The sequence below is a fragment of the Lissotriton vulgaris genome, chromosome 4_1 (assembly GCF_964263255.1).
Source record: "Lissotriton vulgaris chromosome 4_1, aLisVul1.2, whole genome shotgun sequence".
In the NCBI taxonomy this organism is placed as follows: Eukaryota; Metazoa; Chordata; class Amphibia; order Caudata; family Salamandridae; genus Lissotriton; species Lissotriton vulgaris.
In genome coordinates this window covers 1627265830-1627293632 of record NC_141691.1, presented here as the reverse complement: position 1 = coordinate 1627293632, position 27803 = coordinate 1627265830, and positions in this window count along the sequence as shown.

The window sequence follows — 27803 nt, the reverse complement described above, 5'->3', positions numbered from 1 at the left end:
TTTTTTTGGCAAAGTGCCTAACTGTATACCTGTTTTTTAACCCTAGCTCTGCCGGCACCTAGGGAAACCTAGCAAACCTATACATTTTTGAAAACTAGATACCCGGGGAAATCCAGGATGGGGTGACTTGACTGCCTCCCACTAGGTTCTGTTACCCAGAATGTCTTGCAAACCTAAAATATAGTTTTAAAAAAACACATTTTCCCCACATTTCTGTAGTGGAAAGTTCTTGAATCTGTGTGGATCCACAATTTTCCACCCACCCCACGTTACCCAAAGTCTTATAAGAAAAATGGTACCTCACTTGTGTGGGTCAGCCTAGTGCCTTCGTCAGGTAACGGCACAAAATGCAACGTGGTCACACCTCAATTTCGCAGTGAAAAAATACCCTTTTTTGGCAAAGTGCCTAGCTGTGGTTTTTGAACCCTAGCTCTGTGCAGCACCTAGGGAACCTTAGCAAATCTATACATTTTTGAAATGTAGATACCCAGGGGAATACAGGATGGGGTGACTTTACTGCCTCCCGCCAGGTTCTGTTACCCAGAATCCCTTGCAAACCTAAGAAAGAAAGAAAAAAACATATTTACCCCATATTTCTGTGGTGGGAAGTTCTGGAATCTGCATGGATCTACAAATTTCTACCCACCCCACGTTACCCAAAGTTTTACAAGAAAATTGGTACCTCACTTGTGTGGGTCGGCCTAGTGCCTGCAACAGGAAATGGCGCAAAACACAACGTGGTCACACCTAAATTTCGCAGTGAAAAATGACCCTTTTTTGCCAAAGTGCCTAGCTGTCGCTTTTGAACCCTTGCTCTGCCGACACCCAGGGAGACCTAGCAAACCTATACATTTATGAAAACTAGACACCCAGGAAAATCTAGGATGGGGTGACTTGACTGCCTCCCACCAGGTTCTGTTACCCAGAATCCCTTGCAAACCTAAATCCAAAACACATTTTCCCCACATTTATGTGATTGAAAGTTCTGGAATCTGCGTGGATTCAGAAATTCCCACCCACCACGCGTTCCCCAAATTTTTACGAGAAAAATGGTACCTCACATATGCGGTTCGGCCTAGTGCCTGCGACTGGAAACGGCACAAAACGCAAAATGGTCATACCTCAATTTCGCAGTGAACAATGACCCTTTTTTGGCAAGGTGTCTAGCTGTAGTTTGTGAATCCTCGCTCTGCCAGCACCTAGGGAGACCTACCAAACACACATATTTCTGGAAAGTAGACACCTGGCGGCTTCCAAGGAGGTATGGCTTGTATGGACCCCCCAATGTTTCCTTACCCTGAATCCCTTGCAAACCTCAATTTTAGCTGAAAAAACAGTTTATGCACACAATTTTGGGTGGAAAATTTTGGCATCACCGGGCTTAAACAAATTTCCTACCACCCAAGCGTACCCCCAGGTCTCCCGATATCTCTTGTATGGGAGGCGCAAGTACCCCCGACAGGCAAGAGCCCAAAATGTAGTGAGGCGACATCAAAATTGTCTATCTCAAAACCACCTGATTTTGCAAGGGGGGTCACCTGGGTTTTTGGCCCAGTGCTCGACGGACATCTAAGGAAACCTACCAAACCCACACATTTCTTATAACTAGACACGTGGAGGCTTCCAAGGAAGTATGTCTCAAAAGACAAAGATTCCAGCACAGCCATCTATTGCTCAAACACACTCACATACTGGTAGGATTTGGCACAAGGACGAGTGATGGTTCAGTGCATAAAATTTTATTAACAAGAGATTTCACAAAAATGAAATGCATTGTCAATAATTAAATGCACAATAAACCGAACCAGTGACTCGCAGCTCGTGAGCTGTAAAGCCACGACAAGGCACCAACCGTTTTAAAGGCCATTCATGCACCTTTCATACATGATACACACTAGACCATTCAAACCACCAGGCACAAAACCAACCCATTACAACATTCACAAAAAGGGACAAGGTAGACCCTGCTTCAGAAAGACAAAAAAGACAATTATTACTGCACAGCCATCTAATCCTCAAGCACACATACATATTGGTTGGATTTGGCATGAGGGTGATTGATGGTTCAGTATATATAATTGTATTAGCAAGTGATTTCACAAAAAAGAAATGCACTGTTAAAAATTGAAAGGAGGAGAAACGGAACCATTGACTCACAGCTCGTGAGCTGCAAAGCCACAACAAGGCACCAACCTCTTTACAGGCCATTCATACACCTTTCATACGTGTGACACATACAAAACATTCACACCGCCAGCTGCGGGCCCATCACATTACAACACTCACACCAGCAGACAGTGCCATTCAAGGGCCCATCACTTTCACACGCCCACATTCTTGACACAGAAATGACTCAAACTGATAGATTGCATGGAGTGGCGCTCAGCTAGCAGTATGTGTAGTGACCAGCAGCAAGTCAGTACTCACACACCGCCAGTCGAGCGCCAGTCCACGCACACCGCCAGCCAAGCACCAGTCCATGCACACCGCCAGCCAAGAGCCAGTCCACGCACACCGCCAGCCAAGCACCAATCCACGCACACCGTCAGCCAAGCGCCAGTCAACGCACACTGCCAGTCAAGCGCCAGTCTACGCACATCGCCAGCCAAGCGCCAGTCCACGCACACCGCCGGCCAAGCACCAGTCCACGCACACCGGCAGCCAAGCGCCAGCCTACACACACCGCCATCACATTTAGGATTTTTTATACAAAAAAACACAAACAAATTGCAAATAGATACAGATCTACTAACTCAAAATCTGAAACTAAATACATTGCACTAATGCCAACATTGAAACAGAATACACATGTTTAAACAATACAGACCAGGCAGTTCACTTCACCACTCATGGGTACTCCCAAAAATTATTTTGCGTGTGGTAGGTGTTATAACAAGCAGGCACACACAGCCCAGGGTTAGAAGGACACCCGGGGCAGAAAAGACGAGTCTCCTTTCGCAATCCTCTTCGCCAACAGACTCTACATCTCCTAGTGGGAAAGTCTTTTGAAGATGTGGGAGGAATGTAATCAGGAAAGTGGCGATCTTTCAATCGAGCCACCTCCTCCACCACTCCAAGTCTAGGAACACTTACCTGTTCCACAACAACAAGGCTAGCTATCACACACAGAGTGCTGAACCTGAAGAAATGTCAACTTTGACGCAGGAGAACACTCCTTGAACACAATAAAAGCATTTAAAGTTGCTAAGTTGGAAAAATGGATGGCCAACTTCTTATAACAAACATAAGCCTTCCAAATTGCAGTGTAAGGTTCCAACCTCTGATCTACTCTATCAACACCACCCATGTGCTTATTGTAGTCTACAATGCACACAGGTTTGTGCACTTCAGCAACTTGACCCCAAACAGGCATAGGTGAAGTACTCTCATTTTGGATGGTAGTCAGCATGTACACATCCCTCCTGTCTACAAGTTTCACAGCTAGTAGTTCATCACCACACAAGGAACTGCACTGACCCCTCTAAAGTTTGTTGCAAACAAACTCTTTTGGATAACCTTTGCGGTTAGAGCAGATTGTGCCACATGCAAAAGTGTCCACTTTAAACAATTCCTTAAATAATTACACAGCAGTGTACAAGTTATCAAGGTACAAATGGTGGCCTCTGCAAAACAGTCTTCTAGCAAGATCCTACACAATTTTCTCTCTCTGAAACTCTAAATGTGGATGGACAACTTGGGGGGTAAATAGTGGAATCTCTACCAGTGTAGACACGAAAAGTAAAAACATATTCTGTCCTACTCTCAGACAACATATACAGCTTAATTCCATAGTATGCCCTATTGCTAGGTATGTACTGCCTTAAAACCAAACGACCCTTGAACAAAACCAAAGACTCATCAATAGATATTTCTTTCCCTGGAGTATAGATCGCTGAAAATCTATCTACAAAGTGATCAAGAACAGGCCGAATCTTAAAAAGACGGTCACAGTCAGGGTGAATACGTGGCAACGCCAAAAAAGTATCAACAAAATGCAGCATGCGTAGCAAAAGTAAATACCGATCACGAGTCATAACTGCAGGAAATATGGCTGTTGCCATTAAGGGGCTGGTAGACCAAAATGAAGCCAGGTTTGGCTTCCTTACAAACCCCTCAATAAAGTCAAACCCAAAAACTTTTTAATCTCTTCCAGATTTGTGGGAGTCCACCGGGTAGCTCTAGAGTGGGGCCTATGTTTGTCACTGTTGTCCCTCAAAAACTGTTCAGCATACAAATTAGTCTGCTCAACAATCCCACCCAAAAATACATCATCCATAAATAACTAAAAAAAATGTATCAGCAAAAAAATGTCACAATCCACTCTACACCCTGCATCACCGCTAAAGGCAGGCGACACCGGCTGCACCATGTTTGGATCAACCCAGAATCCAGCACTTCCAGTAGGAAGCCTAGCAGCCTCAGGCTGCAATCCAGATGCCTCTTGCACCATCGGCACAGCAGTATCCTCCTCTAAAATGGGCACTTCATCTGCACTGAGAGATCCTTCATCATCCGATGATTCCATATGGAGAGAAAACTCACTGCCAGAATCTTCCTCTCCCTCCTCTCCCTCAGACGCACTGTCAGTCTCATAATCCGGCTCAGAGGAAGATTCAAAAAGCATACCAACCACCTGCTGAGCAGTCATTCTACGGCTAGCCATAATGATTATTAATAAAGGTAACTTGGCAAATAAGTCAACAACAACAAACACTATTAGTAATAAACAAAATGCACCTTTATCAAAAATACCTATACACTCCAAAATGATACCACTCACTTGCCAGAAGCAGCTAAACTCACCACCACATACTCTGCACAGACACAGTATGGATCAACAATATCCCACTAAAAAGAAAGAGAAAAGAAAATTACACAGATGACAATGCAAAACACATCACAAAGATTTTCATGCTCAAAACACTAACTAAATATGCTGCCACTATGACACCACTTACAAAAAAATTAATTCATACATTACAATATTACTCATTTAGAGTAAATACAACAAAAATGTTTTTCTTACCAAAAAAATGCAACTAGGCAAAACTGCAGAACAACCACTGTTGAAACCGCAAACAGGAATCAAAAGCTTTACACTAGGTTTAAAGGGAGAAAAAAACATTACAATCATGTAGGCAAATAATGCACCAGTCCACTTGTCAAGCTAAGGGGTAGGTGGGCCTAAGAGTATAAATTAAATATTCACCCCTGTAAAAGAGGAGCAACCCTTGCCCTTGAGGCCACCACCCAAAACAAAAATAAAAAAAACTCTGGTGTCTAGTGGCTTCTGCCCCCCTTGGGGGCAGATGGGCCTAAAAACATACTGCTACTCTGCCACCCAAAGAGGACAGAAATGGCCACAATCATCCTACCATAAAGGGGAGCGACCCATGTCCAAGGGGCGGCTTCCAACATAAAAATAAACCACGGTGGCCTAGTGGCCCTACAAAGAAAGAAACTAGGAAAAACTGCAGAACAACCACTGTTGAAACCGCAAACAGGAATCAAAAGCTTTACACTAAGTTTAAAGGGAGAAAAAAACATTACAATCATGTAGGCAAATAATGCACCAGTCCACTTGTCAAGCTAAGGGGTAGGTGGGCCTAAGAGTATAAATTAAATATTCACCCCCGTAAAAGAGGAGCAACCCTTGCCCTTGAGGCCACCACCCAAAACAAAAATAAAAAAAACTCTGGTGTCTAGTGGCTTCTGCCCCCCTTGGGGGCAGATGGGCCTAAAAACATACTGCTAGTCTGCCACCCAAAAAGGGCAGAAATGGCCACAATCATCCTACCATAAAGGGGAGTGACCCATGTCCAAGGGACGGCTTCCAACATAAAAATAAACCATGGTGGCCTAGTGGCCCTACAAAAAAAGAAATATATATCCCGAACTGCCCCTCAGGGTGATACCAAAGGCGATGATGGACCGAGCGCTTGAGCAAATCTAACACTCACCCCTTGTCAACTGATCTTGGTTTAATCCATCATCATTCTTTAGCTCACTGCACCACCCTAGTTCAGACATGACCATATGCAAATCAGTCTGACCCTGTGCGCTTTGATTGCCCTAAGTTGGCAGGATATGCCCAGACGTGGGTACATTGCTCACTTTGCCACTTGACTTAAGCTAGCCTGGCTGATGACAGCTGATTTGCCAGAAACCGGTCCCAGGATGTTTTTTTACGGGCCAGGGAAGACATGGCTTGGCAGTTCAGGCTTGACTGTTCCCATGCCGCACAGGGTCAGACTAATTTGCATATGGCCATGTCTGAACTGGGGTAGTGGAGTGAGCTAAAGCAAACCCAGATCAGTTGACTGGGGGTGAGTGTACATATATTCCATTGGCCCAGTGGGCCGATTTTATTTAAAAAAAAATTAAATCTGCCCCCCCAGGGGGCAGACAAAGCCAAAATGTATGCCCCCAAAAGGGAAGTGACCCTTGCCCAAGGGTCCACTCACCTTTAAATTTATTCTTTTGGCCCAATGGGTCAAATACATTTTTTAAATTTTAAATCTGCCCCCCCTCAAAGGGGGGGAAACAAAGCAAAAGTGTAGGCCCCCAAAAGGAGAGCGACCCTTGCCTAAGGGGCCGCTCCCCAGTACATTTATTACATTGGCCCAGTTGGCCGATTTTTTTAAATAAAATTAAAACTTCCCCCTCCCAGGGGCCTGGCAAAGCCAACATTTATGCCCCAAAAATGGGAGTGACCCTTGCCCAAGGAGCCACTCCCCACTACATTTATTCAATTGACCCAGTGGGACGAATACATTTTTTTAAATTTAAATCTGCCTCCCCGGGGGGGCAAACAAAGCAAAAATGTAGGCCCCCAAAAGGGAGCGACCCTAGTCCAAGGGGCCACTCCGTAGCACATTGGCCCAGTGGGCCGATTTCATTATTAAAAATAAAATTCTGCCCCCCCAGGGGGCAGACAAAGCGATTTATAATGCCCCCAAAAGCAACAATTGTGCAGCAGGAATGCACAAAAGAGGCATTGAGGGAAAGGAAAACCCTTTCCTTAACCCCAATGCCTCTTTCGTTTAAACCCCCCCTCCCCAGCCCCAAAACTTGCCTCTTTGTTCATCAACACGCAGGAAGCAAATGGCTTCCTGCGCGTCAGTAAACAAAGGGAATACTCCAATGACGTCAGCGCGCCTCACGCGCTGATGTCACTGATGATGCGAAGGGGGGGGGCGGAGGGAGGCAGGAAAAGGTCTTCCCCTGCCTTCCCTGTAACAAATTCAAAGATCGACCGGCCACGGGGGGAGCGGCAATGCTTCCCCCGTGGGTGGGTGTCATGTCGAGCTGGGCTCGTCATGAGCACACAGCAACTGTGTGCCATGACGAGCCCAGCTCGTCATGAGCATACAAGGGGTTAAGTGTTTCTTTGCAATTTGTGCAGTGTAGGGGAGCAGAGATATAGGTCTAATATTTTCTGGGAGAGCAGGGTCTAAAGTAGGTTTCTTTAGCAATGGTACTACCTTAGCATCCTTCCAGTTGCTAGGAACCTGCCCTGATCTAAAGGACAAGTTCAATAGTTTGGTGAGAACCAGTGCAATTATATATTTCCCTCGCATTAGAAATTTTGGGGGAATCGGATCCAAAGGCAACCATGATTTTACTGCTTCCATGAGTTTGAGAACATTATTCTCCCCTGGAGGGCGAAAGACAAACCTATCCTCAGCCCCAGAATCTTCCATGACTGGGGCAGAGATATAATTCCTACCACTTTCCGGAAAGGTACGTACATTTTTTTCTATCTCACCCATAAAAAAATCTGCAACCATATTACAATGATCAATGGAAGCAGGTTGTTTGACCATATTAAAAATATTCTTTGTGGAATTTTTTGCTAATTCAATTTGCTCGGTATAAAATTCCCTGTGCACCCTACTAATCTGTTGATGGTAGGACTTCAGTGCTGCTAAGTATTTCAGCCTATTTTCATACAGGTAATTCCCTCTCCACTGGCGTTCAAGGCAAGTTTACATTCAGTTTTCAATTGTGCCAGTTCTTCTGAAAACCATTTAGCAGACGGAGTCATACGGGTACTTTTACAGGGTTTCAAAGGTATCAAAGAATTCACTGCTTCCTTGATCCATAAAGAAACTTGATTCTCTGCTAACTGGCTTTCGCCCCCTAAATCAGAAATACCTGAGGCCAGCTTTTCCCCAAAGATATCCTGGGTTAATGCGGCCCATTTCCAAACCATTATGGGCTCAGAGCACTTCCCCTGCTTACAGGAAACAAATCTAGGGTTCACAATTCTGAAAGGGAAGATGGAATGGTCAGACCAAACTACGGGCACAGGTAACAATGCTTCTACCTGTGCACTGTTAGTAAAGATATTATCTAGGTAGTGGCCCCTATTGTGTGTGGTGGTATGGACCAGTTGATTTGGACCCATCGTCTGTAGTCCTTGAGTCAACACCACTGTTTCTTTACTTTATCTATCTTCCAGATGAAAATTCTGATCACCCAAAAGGATGAAGTTGGGGTAGCTGATGGTCTAAGGGGCAATGTCTTGGCTAGATCTTCAATAAAGGCTCTTGCCAGACCAGGGGGTCTATAGATAAGAAGTCCTACAATAGATCTTACATTATTGATAGAGAGAGAAGAAAAGAAAAGTACAACCCAACATTTCCCTGATGGTGTAAGAGATCCTTTGACCTCACCAAGAAGAGGATCAGGAAAAAGACAAGGTGCTTTGGCCAATACCATCCCAAATCTACACTAAGGTGGTCCTGGTGATTTCAGAGGAGGGAGTAATGATGTTTATTGGTGTTTGGGGAATATAATGCAATATATAAAAAATAAGTGGCCACTCAGAATGAGGACCGTCGTGCCATAAAGGGTATCCTTGAATAGCTAAGAACTTTTATTTGTGTCTTAGAGATACACTTAGACCCAGGCTACACATTTACAAAACAAGCAAGTGGTATTACAAATGTACTTTTCATTTTTATTCTACATTTTCACTACTTTTGTAAAGGCTGAGGGGCTGGTTAAACATGGCTCACTCTAAGACAGTGTGCTCTTTGATGATCATATATTATTTTGACTACACAAAAACACCCCTCTACTTCGCGTGTTATGATCTTCCGCTCTAAGCAGATATGTGCAACGTTTGGAAAATATTATTTTCTTTTCTTTGCACAATACATTCCACACTGTCCTTTCTCTTGCAACATTTATATGAGGTCAAAGGTATGTGACAGAACCTAGAAGAAAGAAAATTCTGTACAAAAACATCTTATGTGATGCGATTAATCAATCAGGGCCAGGTCCACTTAGGTAAAATTACATGATTGTGTAAGTTAACTCCTTTTTTCCGGATCACTGAAATAATATCGAGGGACAAAATATCGACTTGCAAAAATATCGTGGACAAAATATCAACAGTCAAAATATCGAGTTTGTATCTACAAACAGGTAAGTACAAAAATATCGAGTACAAAATATCGTTTACAATAATATAGTTGTAAAAAATATCGACTTTATTAAAAACAGTGTTAAATTAAATTAATATTAAAATTTAATTACTAAAATATACTTAAAAATACTTACATTAACTTATAATAATTAAATAATAAATGAAAATAATAAAAATAATTTTTTACAATCTTATTTGTTAAAACATATATATATAGTAACATACTATAATTAAATAAGATACTATTATATTACCGTACGATACCAGAAGTGTAAAAAATACTATTCCCACTCCAAAGAGTGAAAGCGTAGGGAAAGCGTTGGATAGCGTAGGAGTTAAAATTACTATTCCCACTCCAGTGGGTGCAACAGAAGGGAAAACTGACCCTGAACCCTAAAAATACCCCTTTACCCAAAAACCCAAAACTGACCCTGAATCCTAAAAATACCCCTTTACCCTAAAACCCCAAACTGACCCTGAACCCTAAAAATACCCCTTTACCCAAAAACTGAAAACTGACCCTGAACCCTAAAAATACCCCTTTACCCAAAAACTGAAAACTGACCCTGAACCCTAAAAATACCCCTTTACCCAAAAACTGAAAACTGACCCTGAACCCTAAAAATACCCCTTTACCCAAAAACTGAAAACTAACCCTGAACCCTAAAAATACCCCTTTACCCAAGAACTGAAAACTGACCCTGAACCCTAAAAATACTCCTTTACCCAAAATTAATTAATATTATTTAAATACCAATTAATTATTAATTAACAATAACAATAAAGTAAATATAGTAGCACATTAGCTGTAATTAATTAAATTTAATAATTAATATTATTTTTTCCCAATTAATTAATTAACAATAACTAAAAATTATATATATAAATAAATTACTCTAATTAATGTAATTAACTAATTAATATTATTTAATTACCAATTATTTACTAGTTAAAATATATGTACAACATTATATTAATTAATTAACTAATTAATATTAATTAATTACTAATTAATTATTAATTAAAAATATTTACAAACATATATTAATTAATTAATTATTATTAAATTACTCCCCACCCTTATCCCCTATTAACCCAACATCCCGCTCCTAAACATTAACTACAATTTATATTACTATTAATACATTTTTTTTAACCTTTTTTCTACATATTATCGAATTTTTTTACTTTGACTATTTATATATATTTTGTCGATATTTTTGTACTCGATATTTTTTTATCATTATTTTAATCGATATTTTGACCAACGATATTTTTGTTATCGATATTTTATTATTATCGATATTTTTAACTCGATATTTTGTCCATTCGATATTTTGGAGTCGATATTTTGTCTGTGCACCCTTTTTTCCTATTCACTAGCTACCAGTTAATGGTATGTTTCGTTATTTAGAAAGTTGGGTGCCTCCTCTCAGGAAATTTGGTCTCTTACTGTAGGTACAGAAAGTGATAGGAATGCCTGTACCACCAAAGTGTTTTAAATCTGGAAGGCACATTAATAGAAAATATTCAGAATACACTGTCTGTAAAAGGCTGTAGCAGATATGGAGGTGATGAATATCATCATCAAACACGTCTATACTTGTTTTTCTAACAATGTAGAAGGTAGGTGTAGTACAATGGAACAAGCAAAAGCATATTTCAAGAGTTAATTGCAAAGATAAACAGTTTGATTCACAAATATTTTACTGAGGGTAGGTAGGACATACTGCTGAAGTACTTCTGGCCTACTCCTTGCTTACCCCTTATAGTCATAGCAATATCTTTGTGAATTGGTCCCCTAGACGTCTCTTGCACCTTTACAAATCATTACCATGATATTTCCTGGATATTTACATTTGTGTGTTCCATGATTAGATTCTGGTCAATCTGAAATAGGCAGAGACAGACTAAATATAGAAAGTGCTCTGTGATTCTGATGACCATTGAGATGGTCTGGGCCTTTACCTTACTATTGAAGCCAAAACCATGAGCACCAAGTATACACCTTTAGCACTTTAGACTCACTGTAGCAAGTTGAGCAGACAAAAGTCCACGCAGCCAGGTGGTGTGAGGTAGAAACTAAAATATAAAAAATAAAATACCATCTTTAAAAACAAAAATTGCCAATGCCTTTAATTTAAAAGGAAACATATTTCAATCATACCACAATTTTAAATGCTACACATGAAAATGACATTCAAATACTGGATACAGGTATGCTTGGGGTAATGATCCTAGAATTACTCTCAGACCTCTACAGTTAAAAAACTAAATAAGGGTACAGGCACAGTCAGTGGTCCCCATGGCTTGCTGGTCACAGCTTCCTTCCTTTTTTCTCTGAAAGCATTATTGATCACAAGGCTAAGACAGGTATTATGATCTTGTCTCTATATTCCCCTTGTGGAAATGGCATCAATGTGTGCTGGTTGTGTTTTAGTTGTTGTTGCGTGATGATGCTGGCCAGGCTGTGGTATTACACTTGTCTCGTGAGTGGTTGTACTTTCTCATTCCCGGTATCTCTTCTGGTTTCCTCTAATGGTGTGGTAAGCACACACATGTACGAATTAGTATGAGGGAAGGTGGTTGGTGCAGAACCAGTAGAAAGAGCTGCACTTGCTCTGCCAGTTTTGTTTCTGAACTCTCCTTCACTGGGTCTCTTCCTCATCCCCAAAAGTAAAAACCTAACTGCCAGACAAAGTGAAGAGGCTAACCTAGTCAAAATGATGATCTTTCTGAGTTGTAGCCTCCATAGTGCTGCACAGTTTTCCGAACACCTGGTTGTTGCAGGCAGTGGCATAGCGGGGGATGGTCTGCCCCAGGCAGCACTGTTTTTAGGGGCGGCGGGAGTTGTGTCTGTCGACTACCACCATTCCTTTGGCTCCTAGAATGAGTTGTCTGTCAGCTGCCACCCTCAAATCCCCCCGAACAAGTCGACTGTCGGCCGAACCCCCTCGGTCAAGTCGGTGTCCTGCTGTAACTTCCCCCCTCATACCTGCACATGGACAGCAAACTTAGGGGTCACCCGGGTGGAGGTGAGACTAGCTACGCCATTGGTTGAAAGCATCGCTCCTTCTGGCTAATCAAAATTAGGGGTATGTGAGACTTGCGTAATTTGCTTTTGTGTTTGCTGTAATTATGCTTCATTTGGCAAAATTACGCAAAAATATGCAAAATGCAGATTGTTCCTCACATAATTTTTACACATTTATCAAAAGCACTGCAAACAATAGTCATTTATGTTCTGTTTGTGTGTGTGCTCAAGGAATTTTTACATCGAATGGCACATGTTCGATGTAGATTTTTACCACAACTGATCTGCGATTATCGGACGTTCACTATGTAGCATGAAATTCCCCAAATCACATGAATTAAGCTGATGTAATTTAAATTTCATCCCGGCCCAATTAAAATGTCCAATTGAGGTTATGAATATTTGCTCATCTCTTTGTAACTGTTTCTGTCTTGGATAGCTCCTTAGCCACTGCCTGTGCAGGTAAGAGCCCATCACCCCTTCTCTTGTGCAACCTCCTTCCACTGCTCAGAAAATACCCCAACTCAAAAGACGGCCTACTGCTGGCAGATGGTTTTGTAGAAGGCTTCAGGATTCCTTATGTAGACCCATTGGGAAGCAGGGATGTGGACAACCTCAGGTCCGCCAAAGAACTTCCATCAGTAGTACAGGAGAAGGTCGCGAAGGGATTACCTTTAGGGAGGGTGGCAAGGCCATTCCTCCTGCTGGACAACTTTGTGGTTTCTCCCATGGGAGTGGTCCCTAAGAAAGAGCCAGGGAGCTTCAGGCTGATACACCACTTGTCACACCTCGAGGGGAACTCAGTGAACCACTGGTTGGAGGGAGGATTCTGTTTTGTTTCCTACTGCATGTTCGAAGTGGCAGTGGACATGGTAAGGACAGCAGGCAAGTGGCTTGGTTAGCAAAGGCGGACATTGAATCTGCATTGTTCTTGCTGCTGGTTCACCCAGTCAGCCACCACTTGCTGGGTTTTAATTTTGATTGAACAGTGTTATTATGACAGATGCATGCCAATGAGTTGTGCAGTGTCCTGTGCCTACTTCGAGACATTCAGCTGTTTCTTACAATGGCCCTCCAATGGTCCTATGGTGTAAAGGGGGTAATAGGCTATTTGGACAATTTCTTGTTCATTGGGATGGAGGGGACTCAAGATTGCAGGGAGGCACTGCAGAATTTCAAAGGACTATCTGACCACTTAGGGGTTCTTCTGGCATCTGGGAAAACCGAGGGCCCAGCGCAGGTCTTGAAATTCCTGGGCGTAGATTTAGACACAGTGAAGGGCGATGTCCAGACTACTGGTGGGCAAGGTGCAGGCCCTGATCCAGGACATCCAGACAATGATGGTGAAGGATAAAGCATCCTTGGGCGCCATTCAGAGCCTCCTGGGTGAACTTATTTTTGCGGCAAGGGTAATCCCAGCGGGTAGGGTTTTTGCCATAAGGCATGACAGGGCCACTACTAACTTACGAAAGAAACACCACGTAGTCAGACTTAGCAATGTATCGAAACGGGACCTCAGAATGAGGGCAGAATTTTTGGCTGACTTCAAGAGCACTCTGTTATGGAGAGCCCCTGGGTGGGCAGCCCGGAAATGTGCCAGTGAGTGGTGTGCAGAGAAATGCCCTAATGCATGGTACAAAACGTACATTACAGCAGATGTCACAGTTCTGGAACTGTTTACCATAGTGGCAGCCCTTCACCTAAGGCCAGAGGCTTTGTTGTCTAAAAGGGTTTTATTTTGATCTGATAATATCTATGGCAGTGGTAGAGGCCCTTACATGCACAATCTGCAAAGTGTCCACTGGTGCTCTGCCTACTGAGGGAACTAGTTAGGGCTTGCCTGCATAACTATGTGGAATTTTCGGCTAAGCGCATTCACAGGGTAAAGAATGTGGCCGCTGACGCTCTCTTTCATTTTCAGTGGCTCTGTTTCTGGGAGGCTTGGCCCCGAGCGAGAGTGGAGATGACTCCTTTTCTGGCACACATCTGGCACCTACTTTAGTGGAACAGTGCTTAAATGAACTTGGAGAACTATTCCTCATGCTGGGGTCCAAGAGGCGGTATAAGTCCTGTGTCTCCACTTTCTGTAAGGTGCCAGGGGCATGGGGCCGAAATATGGCAATACTGGAGTACAAGGTGCAACAATTTGTCCTGTGGGCCAAGGATCAGGGCAAGAGGCACTCTGGATCACGGGACACTTAGCCGCTGTGAGCAACCATGCCAAACTCAGGGGTCAACAGGAACCTGCCAGGGCGTTTCCCATCTGGGTGGCACTTAAGGGATGGGCTTATGGGGAGACATGGGTACCAAACTCGAGTTCCCCCATTGAATTCCATACACTACAGTGTATGATAGATAAAGTGCACAGAGCCACACACTCACCTTATGAGGCCAGCCTCTTCGCTACTGCATTCAGCCTGGCATTTTTTGGGACCTTCAAAATAAGCGAGTTGGTAGCCAGATGGAAGAAGGATGGCTCTGGGGATGCAGGACATTCAGTTGCTAGGAGACTACCTACGAATATTTGTGAGAATATCAAAAACTGACCAGGCATGTCAGGGGAAAGGAATTTTGCTACAACCTCCGGGTGACAGGAGGTACGGCCCTCAGCCCCAACACTGGGGGCTGCCTGTTAATACTGATGGATCTCATGTCTCTCACCAAGTTCCAAGTTGAGCAGGTTATGAGGTATTTTCTAGAGTTGTCAGGAAACTCTGGGCAGAAAAAGCATTTTTCCAGTCATTCCTTTCGGATTGGAGTGGCAACTTCTGCCTTTAAGGTTAACCTGATTCCTGGCCAGTTCAAGAAAGTGGGGTGGTGGGATTCCCAGTGCTACAAGCGATATATTCACCCATACAGGTTCAAAAGGGAATAGTGAGCGAACAACGCAACCTAGTGTGGTTTGTGGAAGTGTGTCATTAGCTTGCAGTGTTATTGTTACCACATTGTGGTTTTGTTGTGTTAAATAGTGTATTGTATATGTAAAATTAAATGGTGTGTGCAATTTTGCATCTCTTTATTTTGCCAGGGTTTAAGGTGTGGGTGATCGGCCATTCTGGCATTGCTAGGGTGATGCAATGGGCAGAGACCAGGACCTTGAGGCATGGGTTCTCCCGCACAAAGATGGTTGGGGTTCCAGGGTATGGGATGGCACAGCTTTCTCAATAAGCTGCAGCAGATACTAGCTGGGGGGACCCCCCTAAAATTTTTGTCATTTGACTTACTGGTAACAACTTGACGTCTATGAGGAGAAGGGCACTAATACAGGCAATGATTAGTAATTGCGTGAGGCAATGTGAGTTATGGTGGTCAGAGATCACCCCGCAGAGGGTCTGTCATGGGACCAAGTCAGAGCAGGCTATCAAACATTCCTGTAGAAGGGTAAACATGCCATGTATAAGTTCAAGGAGCTGAGGGGATTTGACTTCATTGGACCTGGACTTATACATGCCAACTGGAGGACGGTGAGGTTTACCTGTCTAAGGTGGGCATAGACTTGTTCTTGTTGAAAATGGGCAAAGCCCTGGTGATGGCGGGTTATAAGTGAAGAAAGTTGCCTGCCTTGGTGGGGGGGCCTGGATGTGACAGCTGCCACATCCAGAGCATTACTACTATTATAGTGGGGTAACCCAGTGGCCCTCAGAATCTGGGTGTGTTTACTTTAAAGTATTGTTGGTTCTGTGGGGTACAGAATTGCTTTAGCACTTATTAAATAATAAACATTGGAGAGAAAATCAATTACTCCAGCCCATAATCAATGGAAATAAAAGAAAAAATGAAGAACACAACAACCATGAATAAATCATAAGAATGTATTAAACAATTTATCACTTTTTAATTTTCACATTTTTAGTATGGAAATAACATAGAGGACTGTCACAGGCAATAAACACGGATATTCTGTAAAATGCTGCAAGAGTGAACAAGTGACAAAAGTGCAAAAAGGTGCTGAATGTGAATACTATATATACAGTGCTTTTGTACTGGTTTAAAATGGTTATTCAGAAATAATCCATCCCTAAGTAAATACATCTTCAGTCCTAATAGGACTTAGTTTGCCTTTCACACGGAGTGGAGAGAGTAGGGTTTTTGATTCAGACAAGCAGGTTGATGTTTCGACCCAGAAGAGTGCGTGAATTGAAGATGGTCACAGTGGGTCTTCCTCAGGACGATGGAACAAGGACAGCCTGCGCAATTTAAAAGGGATTACTTAGCCGATGTGTTACAGTTAGTGAAAACCAAATACGGTAGGTGGCCAAGAAACCTACCCAAATGGCAGTGATAGATACCAATGTAGATTTCCCAAGCTAGGTCCAGCGAACGTTGGATCCTGGAATCTGCGGAAAGTAAGAATAATTAGAGGCAGCTGATGTGGCGACCCCGGGCGGAAATGAGTAGATGAGGAGGATTATTTACCAGATCGATGTTCACGATGAATCGAAACAAGGGATGGGAATGGAACTGTTCAGTTACTGCCAAAAGAGGAAAGGACGTTATGGTCAGCAGTGTGCCATGGTATGCCAAAGCAAAGAGACTAAGTGCCAACCATAGATGGGTGAACATGTGTGAACAGTCAAGACGCTCCAAGGTGAAAAAAGGCCCATGTTTTGGGGGCTCACACGTGGCACCATCGTGTGTGGGTCATGCGGACAGGAAACATTTATGACAAACTGATCAACGGTGAGTGCAATTCCCTCCAGAGGGATAATTTTATGGAATCAAAAACCATGGTCATGCAAGTAAGTTTAAAGCAGCCGCAAAGTCAGGTGTGCGTGACAACTTGAATGAAAGTTAAGACTCTGTCTGATGGTGGCAGTGTGACTGGCATCTAAAATGATGTGCCTCTGGTAGAGTGCCATTAAAGAACTGGCAGATAAGGTTTTAAAGTGCATAAGGTCGGTGTGTAAGACCACAATGAAGGGACCTGACAGCACACCCTCAGTGCGAAGGCCCATGTTTAGATGAAGGCCCGCTGTAGGGAAAGCCACAGCGCAGTCACAGCAGCTGACTGCAGGTCATTGAGGCGGAAAAAGCCTGCTATGGGGAGAGATTGTCATGCAGATAAAAGTGTGGCAAACCGCAGTCTCTGTAGTTTGAATGCAAGCCCAAGCGACGGATGCCTAGGTAGAGCAAGATGGCCCGCTGTGGGGAGTGATTGGCATGCAGATTTGTGCAGATGCGAGATAATTGTAAAAAGGTACATGCGGCCAGCATGTCCGACCGCATTCACAGCAGCTGACTGCAGGCCCTCAGGACCGAGGTCCTTGTAAAGGAAACCCCGCTAGGGAAAGTACTATAGCATGCAAGGGTAGTCCTAAATGCCTTATGTTGGCAGCAGCGGATCGTCATGCTGGGAGATAATTGTGAAAAGGTGCACACGGCCGGCGTGTCATCCTGCAGTCATGGCAGCTGACTACAGGCCCTCTGGGCAGAGGCCCTTGTTAAGAAAACCCAGTCAGGTACAGAGCTATAGCGTGCAAGAATAGTTCAAAATGCTGTATGGTGGCAGGCACGGATAAAAAGTTTAAGCAAAGTGCGAGGCACACGCGTCTTACCTCTTCCCAGTGCAGCTCGGCAATAGAAAGCGAGCACCATGGGTGGAGGTCCTATATTTATGTGGAGCGCATCACGTGACGTGCACCTGCGGGCTGTAAACAAGGCCAATTCAGGTTTGAACAGCAGGTTGGGATTTCAAGGGGTGTGTTGCAGTTACAATTGAATGATGAAAACAGACAAATCAAAAACAGGGAGCTGACTGTGCTCAAACAATTTCAAAAGGTTAGGTTCAGAAGTGGTGCAAGATTGGGCACACATTCGAACTGTAAACATATTGTATACATAGTAGAGGATTATATAGAGGTAAGATAATGCATATTAAGTACAGTTACAATAAATTGTAAGTCTAAATTCATCTTGAGCAATGAGACAATATATTCATGTCCAATATAAATGGTAGCCTGATGATTAATATTAGGTACCATTTAAAAAAATTAACACATTTAGCAATATAATTCATGCAAGTGATACATGAGTTTATGTAGCATAGACACTATTTTCATTTGAAGTCTAGCTCCATTTCAATCTCGACATGTATGTCTGTATGTGCATCAAAGAGCATGTGTAAATACAGATTCAATTATGGCCATTGTGAGTAACACATTGGATGACCCATGTAAATGGTTGCATGATAATTAATATTAGATTCCATTAAAAAAATCGAACACATTATATAGACCATGATACATGTGTGTGTCTAAAGTAAACACTATATTTGTTCGAACTCCATCTCCATTCCAATCTGTACATATATGTATATGTGATCATTATGTACATCAGATGGAGCTTATGTATAATGTGACCTCCAAAGACAGTGGATAGTCCATGGAGGGATGCCTTGCACACCAGAACTGCCCTTTATGGATGGTGTTGTGCAGTTCTGTGGACGTAAAGTATGATTGTCCTGTGTGTGTTCGTGGAAACCGAAAGCAATGGTAGGTGAACAAGAGGCCAAGTTGCCTGCTGGTCTCTTCCAGTTCCTTCAGACCATGGTTCACAGTATCCAGTATATGAGTCCATCTACATTCCTTGAAATTCAGGGAAGATGCCAAGTCGCCACCCCTTGATTGTAGAAGGACTTTTTCCAGAACCCACCATTCTATGTTTTCCGCTTGGTGCTTCATGTCTAGAAAGCGTTCCACTAAGGGTGCACCCTGTGCCATGCATTGCAATCTGCTGCAGTGATGTAAGATTCTGCTCTTGATTTTCTGTGTGGTTTTTCCAATGTAGAGTTTTTCACAGGGACACTTGATAGCATAAGTTACATTGGCGCTGTTACAGTTGGTTTGTTGTAGGAGTTGAAATGTTCATCCTTGATGGGTGAAAGTGGCTTCCTCAACCATAAGTTTCCAGGCTTTGTATTTACTGCATTTTAAGTGACCTTTGAGTGCTGGTAGTTGTTGTTGGGTCTTGATGTCAGTTTGGGGTGGTGGTGCCAGATATGCACTGACAACCTTATCACGTACATTTTTCGCTCTTTTAAAGGCAAAGACTGGGTCCGCTACCCTCTTGATTTCTTAAGTGACGAGGTTCAAGTATGTTTTGATGATCTTCTTGATCTCCTGCCTTCTTGTGTTAAATGTAGTCACACAGACAAGTTTCTCTTCCATTTTTGTTCATACTTCTAGCAAGGTTTGCCTTGAGCAATACCAAGCTCGCTTCCGTGCGTGGTTCACCAGGCATTTAGGATACCCCATCTCCTTCAATCTTGCAATCAGGATGTTGGTCTCCTTGAAGAAGTCTGCTGTTTCTCGACCTAGGCATACGCCCCAAGGGCTTGTATTCAAACTACTGCGACTGCAGTTTGCCGCACTTTTATCTGCATGACAATCAATCCCATAGCAGGATTTTTCCGCCTCAATGAACTGCAGTCACCTGCTGTGAATGCACTGTGGCTCTCCCTACAGCGGGCTTTCATCTAAACATGGGCCTCCACCATGAGGGCGTGCCTTCAGTTGCCTTCCTTGTGGTATGACACGCCGGCCTGATGCACTTTAAAACATTACCTGCTAGTCCTTTAGTGGCACGCTCCCAGAGGCACATCATTTAAGATGCCAGTCACACTCTCTGGGTGCTTAGGTGAGGGCTTTCTGAGCCCAGGTACTGCTTGGCAGAGGGGGGGAGGCTAGGGGGAGCATTTGTCCCCCCATTGAAACCCGGAGAACCCCGTAATTAACAATGCCCACCCCAATTCTGCCACACTAAACAAGGGATACCTCCCTGGAATGAAGGCCGTGGTGGTATTTTTTTTTAAACGGGGTATACCCACTCTATCGCCCAGACAACTTAGCGACCGCCCGGTCTGCCAGCAACCAGGTGCCGGACTAAACCGGAAACAGGTACTCCAGGGTTTCACTGCATGAACTGGTAAGGCAGATTCATCTCTGGGTTATAGAGGGTCAACATTAGTTCTTCTGCACAGCTCCTCGCAGTCCTCCTTTTCTAGGCTGCCTTTTTGTCATGCAAGGGGAGCTCCTGCACCTCTTCTCAGCAGTCAGTAGGTTTCTTGTTTCAAGCTGGGTTCCAATCAGGTCTTCTAGCTAGGGTGCAGAACTTCCTGTGCCTAAACTTGCAGGGGGAGTTGGCAGTCAGTAACACTAACTCTGCAGCACAGGTTTCGACTGCTGTGGGACCTCAGTGTCAGGATTTAGGATTCATTGTTTCTTTTTATGACCTGGCAGGTACAGGGGTACAATACTCCAAACTTGCTTATTCTAAACTCCTTTTTAGAAAGAAATGTCTGGCAGTTATCACAGAATTGTCAGTACCAAATGGCGAAGGGGTTTGCGTCTTTGGAGAATGCACCGTGTGACAGTGCCCATCCAAAAAATTATATATTTTCCCGGAATACATGGACACTCACACTGTTTACAGATGGTGGTGGCCATTTTGAATCATTTGATGTAAGTTTTGTTGTGGTTCACGCCATCCTTTCTACACAATTCTGCCAAATTGTTGCTGCAGCCAGGGCCTTTCGACCTGTATTCATGCATTCGTTTGGAGAACAGTTATTTTTCCAGTGCAGCTTGCTAGTGAACAGTTTAGTAATACAGAAAATGATTCTGGAATTTAAGTTGGGTTTGGGAAAAATTAATTTTTTGAACATTGACTCTAATACATCTAAAGACTTCTCAGATCATTGTTATGTGAACTTTGAGTCTTACTCTTGTGAACGAGTGGAATAAAGGCTCTCAAGACTGTTAAATATTTATGATATGTACGTTATCTGTTAAGATAAATGTGCTATTCAGAAAAGTGATACGTTTGCTTATAGCAAGAACAATGGAATATTGATGATTGTGAATTATATTTCAGTTACACTGATGACATTTACTCACACCAGGGGTCTGGTTGAAGAGAAATCGTGGTACAATGAGCAGTGCTTTTGCTCCAAACGTATACTTAGTTTGCAGGCAGACACTGTGTTTTCTACAATGTGACTCTTTTTCCAGTTTCAGGCAGTTCATGCATTTTGTGAATTCCTCCCACACTGGTTAGGCCACATCTTTAGTTCTCTCGTATTAGCAGGAAGGGTGGTTTGGTAAGTTTAGAGCTAGGTGACAGAGGGTAGTCAAAATAAAAGTTGCAAGAGGAAGAAAGGATTCCCACTAAATTACTTTTCAGCTGCCTTGTGGGATAGAATGGGGCAGAAGAGGGACAAGTATGTTCCCTACACTACAAACGAACCCTTTCTCTCCTACTTTCCACATCCTATTGTTTGGTCCACTCCTAAGAACTCCACAAATGCTTTGGAGGAGCCAAGCAATTCAATTCACTGCGTAGCAGGCTTCTTGCAAAGTCCATCTTATGGACAACTCCTTTTCAGGAACACATAATAGCTCCAGCTGCCACAGTAATATACGACATACACACTCCACACATATCCTATCACACATATATCTTTTTTTAGCTTTATTGACTTTTTCATCAGAACAACAAGACATGACCTCTTACAGCATAATGACCAAAAGAAATTTAGACTTTTATAGCAGTGTGCAATAAGTCATAGTCATGATTAACATGCATTAAACATTATCAGCCCGTACCTTTCAAGATAGCCATCAATCTAATATCAAATGTCGTAGGATAAACAATTCTTGTCAGGAGACCTGAGTTTCGAGACCTTAATCTGTACATTCTCTGCTGCATCAGGTGATCTGGTAACCCCAGTCTCCATTGCCCTTTTTTTGCCCTACTGGAGTTAGTACAGGCATGCCTCATTGCATTCATGGAGTCTAGGATCCCCGTTCTGCGGTCAGGGTGAGTGAACAACATGGTAGGTAATGGGAACGGATAGGCCACCACCCGTTCTATCTTTTCCTGGGCCACTAAGTGCAGAACTAAAGGTGTCAGTCTAGTGACAAGGATTTTAGCATAAAGCTTTGTGTCCACGTTTAATAATGACAGTGGGCAGTATGAAGAACACTCACTTTAGGATTTGCCGGTTTTAGTATCTCCACAATAACCACCTCTCTCATCAATGGTGGCATAATACCGTTAGCCGCCATGTCTTCAAACAGTGTGACCAAGTGTGGGATCAGTAAATCTTGGAATACTTTGTAGAAGGTGACCGTGAGCCCATCCAACCCCGGAGCACCACCAGATTTCATGTTGGCTAGCGCGGCGAGTATTTCCTCTTTCTGAAGTCGGTGCATTAGATACTCACAGTGTCTGTTAGTTAGTAAGGGCAGTTTCACATGTGTCAAGCAGTCTAATATTTCCAACTCCCTGCCTTTATGCCGGGAGTGGTACAGTGTCAAGTTATACTGACAGAACTGCTCTAATTTCTCCATCTCCCCTGTTATTATCGCGCACTGGTCATTCTTAATTTCTGAAAGGATGGTATTCTCTCTGCGTTTTTCAGCAGGGAGGACAGGACCGTGTCCGGGCGTTCCCCCTCCCTATACGTACACGCTGTTGCGTACTTGCCTAGGTGCTTAAGCTCCACATCTGCCGTTTTGCGATATTCATCCAGAAAGGTTTTGAACGTATCTTTATCACCGTCGGACGTTCCAGCTGATGGTGTTCCAACGACTTAAGGGAGCCCTCCAAATCAGAGAGTCTCTTACGGAGTGACCGAAGAACCCCAGAGTGTTTTGACATGGCTATCCCGTGAATATAGAATTTGAACGCTTCCCAAACCGTAGCAAATTAGTCCACTGAGCCAATATTACAGGTGAAAAAGGTGTCTTTCTCTTAAGCGAGCATCGACCTAAAAACGGAGTCCAGCAGCGAGTATGGAGGGAAGCGCCAAGTAAAAGGAGGGATCTTTTTCTCCGGGGTATTAACCACTAAAAGTATAGGGGAGTGATGCAAGTAAATACTTGAAAGCACAGTACTGTCCTGGATTCCCTTGTATATATGGTGCAAAGCTGACCAATAGCCAATCCTTGTATGTAGGTCATGAAACGCCAAGTAGTGAGTTTACCCATCGCATCCTCAACGGCGCGGGCCGCCACCGACGTACGCCTGTGCGGGTCTCCCAATCTGTCTAAATTCAGGTTCAGGACACAGTTAAAATCACCCCCCAGAGTTGCGGTCTCCCTGCATAGTTGCGCATTATGTCTGCGAGAGAGGTGTAGAACCCCAGGCTATCGCAGTTGGGCCATAGGCATTAACCAAAATTAAGCCTAAACTCTTCCCTGTGCAATGGGAAACTACATATCTACCCTCAGGATCCAAGTGTAGGGGATCAAGTCTAACATGAGATTTAGGATTTACCAAAGTGATCACTCCTCCTGCATGGGTAGTAAAGCCCCCACCGTGGGTGCACACTTGTAAACTTCTGTTGCGGAACATGATACTACTCAGGGGGAGGTGCGACTCCTGTAAAAGGGCAATATATATTCTATCTCTCATCAGGTAAGCTATGGTTTTCATCAGTTTTTTATGGTCATTGAGGCCCCTGACACTCCAGGTCAGGATCCGCAGCACATCATGTGTATCCGGAGCGCACTCACTACGGCTCATCTTTAATATTGATAGGCATAGGTATGCAGCCTGGGCTATTATTCGTAACTGAATTCAAAAGTGTCATTGGTCATCTAAGCCTTTCTCTAGGAACTCTTTAGTGTGTCTGTCTCATTTCAGGCACTCCCTTCCCCCACCCACTCCAAGCAATACCCAACTGTGCGTTGGCAGAATCCCCAGGCAAAACCCCTGATTGCCATAACAAATTCACACAAATCAACTCTGTAATTGAAACTACTTTGGTAATACTCAAAATGTGGAGAACACACGTGGGCGGATGTTGCCTGCCCTCGCAGTGATTAATCTACTGTAGGGTGACTACCAATTGCCGTCCGCCACCAAAGCAATTAGTTGCATGAAGTATTCAATCACATATCTCAGCCCCTCCCCAACTCTACTCTTGTGGTGCCTCGCTCGTCCCAGGGCTACATGTGCACTCAAGCCTCATTCTTCTTGTAACCCCCACCGCCCGATCCTCCAGCAAGTCCCCGCACAGCACTCAGAAACAGTTCTGCACCAGTTTGTGCTGCCATTACTTTCTTATCCAGCCACCCTCCAAATGTTCCCATCCTATCAGTTAGAAAAGAAGGGATCCTCGCTAGTCCTGTTCTTCCAGGCCTCCACCTGCCGAGTCCTCCACCTATGTGTGCTCCGGACTCTGCCAACGTTCTTTTGCCCAGTTCTTCAGAGCTTTAGGGTCAGTGATGATCCTGGAATGACCCTGCCAATTAACTTGCAGCCTCGCCGGTTATAGCATTGAGTGGTCCAAGTTCTACTCTCGCAATTGCCTTTTGAGTGGGGCAAATTGCTGGCGATCTTCTTGCGCACGGGCTGTGAAAACTTGATAAAGCGAGATCACCGAACCCCTGTTCTGCAAAGATTGTTTCTCTCTCTCTAGTCTCAGAGCTGTGTCCCAATCCCTATAGTTCAGGTGCTTAGCTGTGATGGGTCTCTGCACCGCATCGGAGAAGAGCGTGCAGCAACGAAGAGGAAGCGTGTCGCCGTCGTTTCTGCTGCCGTCGCAACTCCGAAGGAGGGTGTCGCCACTGTAGTTGTCGCACTGCACCGCATCAGGACAAGAATCTCGCAACGAGGGCGGACCGTGTCGCTGTGCCTGCCGTCGCAAATCTGAAGGAGGGAGTTGCCGCTGGAACTGTCGCACTGCACCGCATCGACCAAGAGCACCTCGCATCCCCGAAAAGCACGCTGCCGTCAGAGCTGCTGTCGTCACATCTTGGATGTTGCTGCTGAAGTTGTCGCATCAGGCGAAAGCTTCACGCATCGTGGGAGAAGAGCGTTGCCGCTGGAGCTGCTGTCGTCGCATCATAAGGGTGTCACCACTTCAGTCCACGCATCGAACCGAGAACCTATTGCATCCCCGACAAGCATGCCGCATCTGGAAGATCTTCTCATCTTTATTTCTTTGTATCTGAACTTTGCCACATTTCCCATCGCTACGACATTGCTTGTCGTGGAAGCGCAACGCGACCTAAGGTACATTGGCGCAGAGTGCCACATCTAAGAACTGAACTGAACTAAGCTTAAATCTACCATCTTAAAGTAATCACAATGTGTATTTTTGTCGTTTATGGTCTTGTGGTAACTTATTTTTTATATAAAACCTGTGTGGTGTCCATTTGTAGTGTTGTCACTTGGTTACTGTATGTGGTCACAATTGCTTATCTTACAATGCCTCTGAAGTGAAGCCCTTCTACTCGTGCCAAGCTACCAAGGGGGTGAGCTAGGGTTATTTTAGGAGTGTAATCCCCTTATCCTGACTAGAGGTGAGGGTCCCTATTTGTCACACGTACCTACCTGTGCCAACTAGAGACCCCCAAATCTAACATTGGTGGCAGCGGTGGGATTCTGAATTTGCATTTGTGACTCATGTACAGTGACTGGTGAACACTACTTAGTGAGTGCAGACCATAACGAAACCACACACTTTTTGGTAGATTCCTTTTTGGATTTGTGTTCTATTTTTGAAAGATGCCTGATTCTGTTGTAGTGGAGAGACCAGAATCCATAGCCTCTACTGATCTTGAATGGGAAGAAGAGAAATTGGAAAGCTACAAAGTTGCACAGTTGAAGTATTTTTGCAAGAAATTCAAGGTTTCCACTGTTGGGTGCGACCAGGAAAGAAGAATTCTACAAGGCACTGAAGGCCTGGGTAAAAGCAAGGAAAGCTCCTGAGATTGAGGAGATGACCTGGCAATTGTGCAACAGGAAGGGCCATTGGGCTCGGGAGGAAGGAAGGCATCTTCCCTCGCTGGTAGCATTGGTTCTAACAAAAGTCTGTCTCCAGAGAAGTTGGAGGACAGAGAGAGATCAAGAAGGCATGACATGGAGATGACTAAGTTCAAGGTGAATAGGCAGCTGGAATTAATAAATAGAACATTAGATATTGAGAAAAAGAAAATGCAGTTTGAGCAGGAAAATGTTGTGAGAGAGTTGGAGTTTAAAACCAAAAGTTTAGAAGTTACTCCCTCTGGTGGCAGTTTACCGTCAGTACATACAGTAAGTAGAGTGTATATTCCCAAGGATGTGGTGAAGGAGTTTTACAAAAATAATGATATTGGTCAGTGGTTCAGAGCCTATGAGGTAGCCATGTCTTCCCACTGGGTCCCTGAGAGAGATTGGGGAGCGGGGTTGTGGGGAAGGTTCCTTAGTGAGAGGCGGGACACATTGTTAGACTTGCCTTCTGAAGTCCACAATTCGTACAGATGCTAGCTGACTAACCCTAGGAAGCTTTCTGAGGAGGCGGACCGCTGGGTGAGCACCAGGGTCCACAAGGGTCACGTGGGAGACTCAGCCAAAGGTGGACAGGGTCCCCAGCAGAAGACTGGGGGGGACAAGGTTAAACAGAAGGAGTTCTGCAAAGGGCCCTAAAGTAGTCCCCAAGGGTACCCCGTGAAAGGTTCCCAGCCTCCCCCTCAGAGAAAGCAAGGGGCCTGACAGGTAGTCCTGTTCCCCAGGGGCCCCTGAAATGTTACAAGTGTGGTGACCTGGGTCATAAGGCGAATGATACCAGGTGCCACCTGTTTGGTAAACCGGCACCCACTGGTGCTCCGCCCCGGCAGATGGCTAGAGTAGCCTTGGGAGAGGAGATTGATGTCCAAGGTGGGTAGGGTCCCGCACATATGAACTTAGTCTCTTTAGGAGTCTGTGAGATGGTCTCAGAAGCTCAGCTGCCCAGGAAAACTAAGAAATATGGGCAGCGAGTGACCATCAATGGCCAAAAGGTGGAGGCTCTTAGAGATACAGGAGCCAGTGTGACAGCTGTCAGGTGTCACCTGATGTCTCAAGAGCAGATTATTCCCCATGAATTCTGCCGAGTTGTTGCCACCGACAACACAGAGAGTCATTGTTCAATGGCTCAGGTTCCCTTTGAGTGGGGGGGTCTCTGGTACTCTTCGGTTAGCTGTGAGTCCCGCCATGCCTGTTGACTGTTTGTTGGGAAATGATTTGGAGAGCTCCCCTTCGGAAAAGGTAGAGAAAACAACTCACTTGAAGATGGTTGGACTGCATGACAGGGCGTGCGTGACCACCCAGTCAATGTCAGCCAGTAGGGGTTCTCAAGAGGACCTGGAGCCTGAGAGAAAGGCCCAGGAACCTGCCGAAGGGAGAAGTGGCGGGGCGTGGGAAACCGGCCCCCCTAAGTTCCCACCGCCCAGGAGGAGGTAGACCCTGAGGGGGATGCCCTGGAGCCTACTGGGGAGCAACTAGCTGAACTGGGGGACCTGCCTGAGCTGACCTATTGGCAGCAAGAAGGAGGCCCCTGAGGAATTTTGAAAGGAGCAGAGAGAG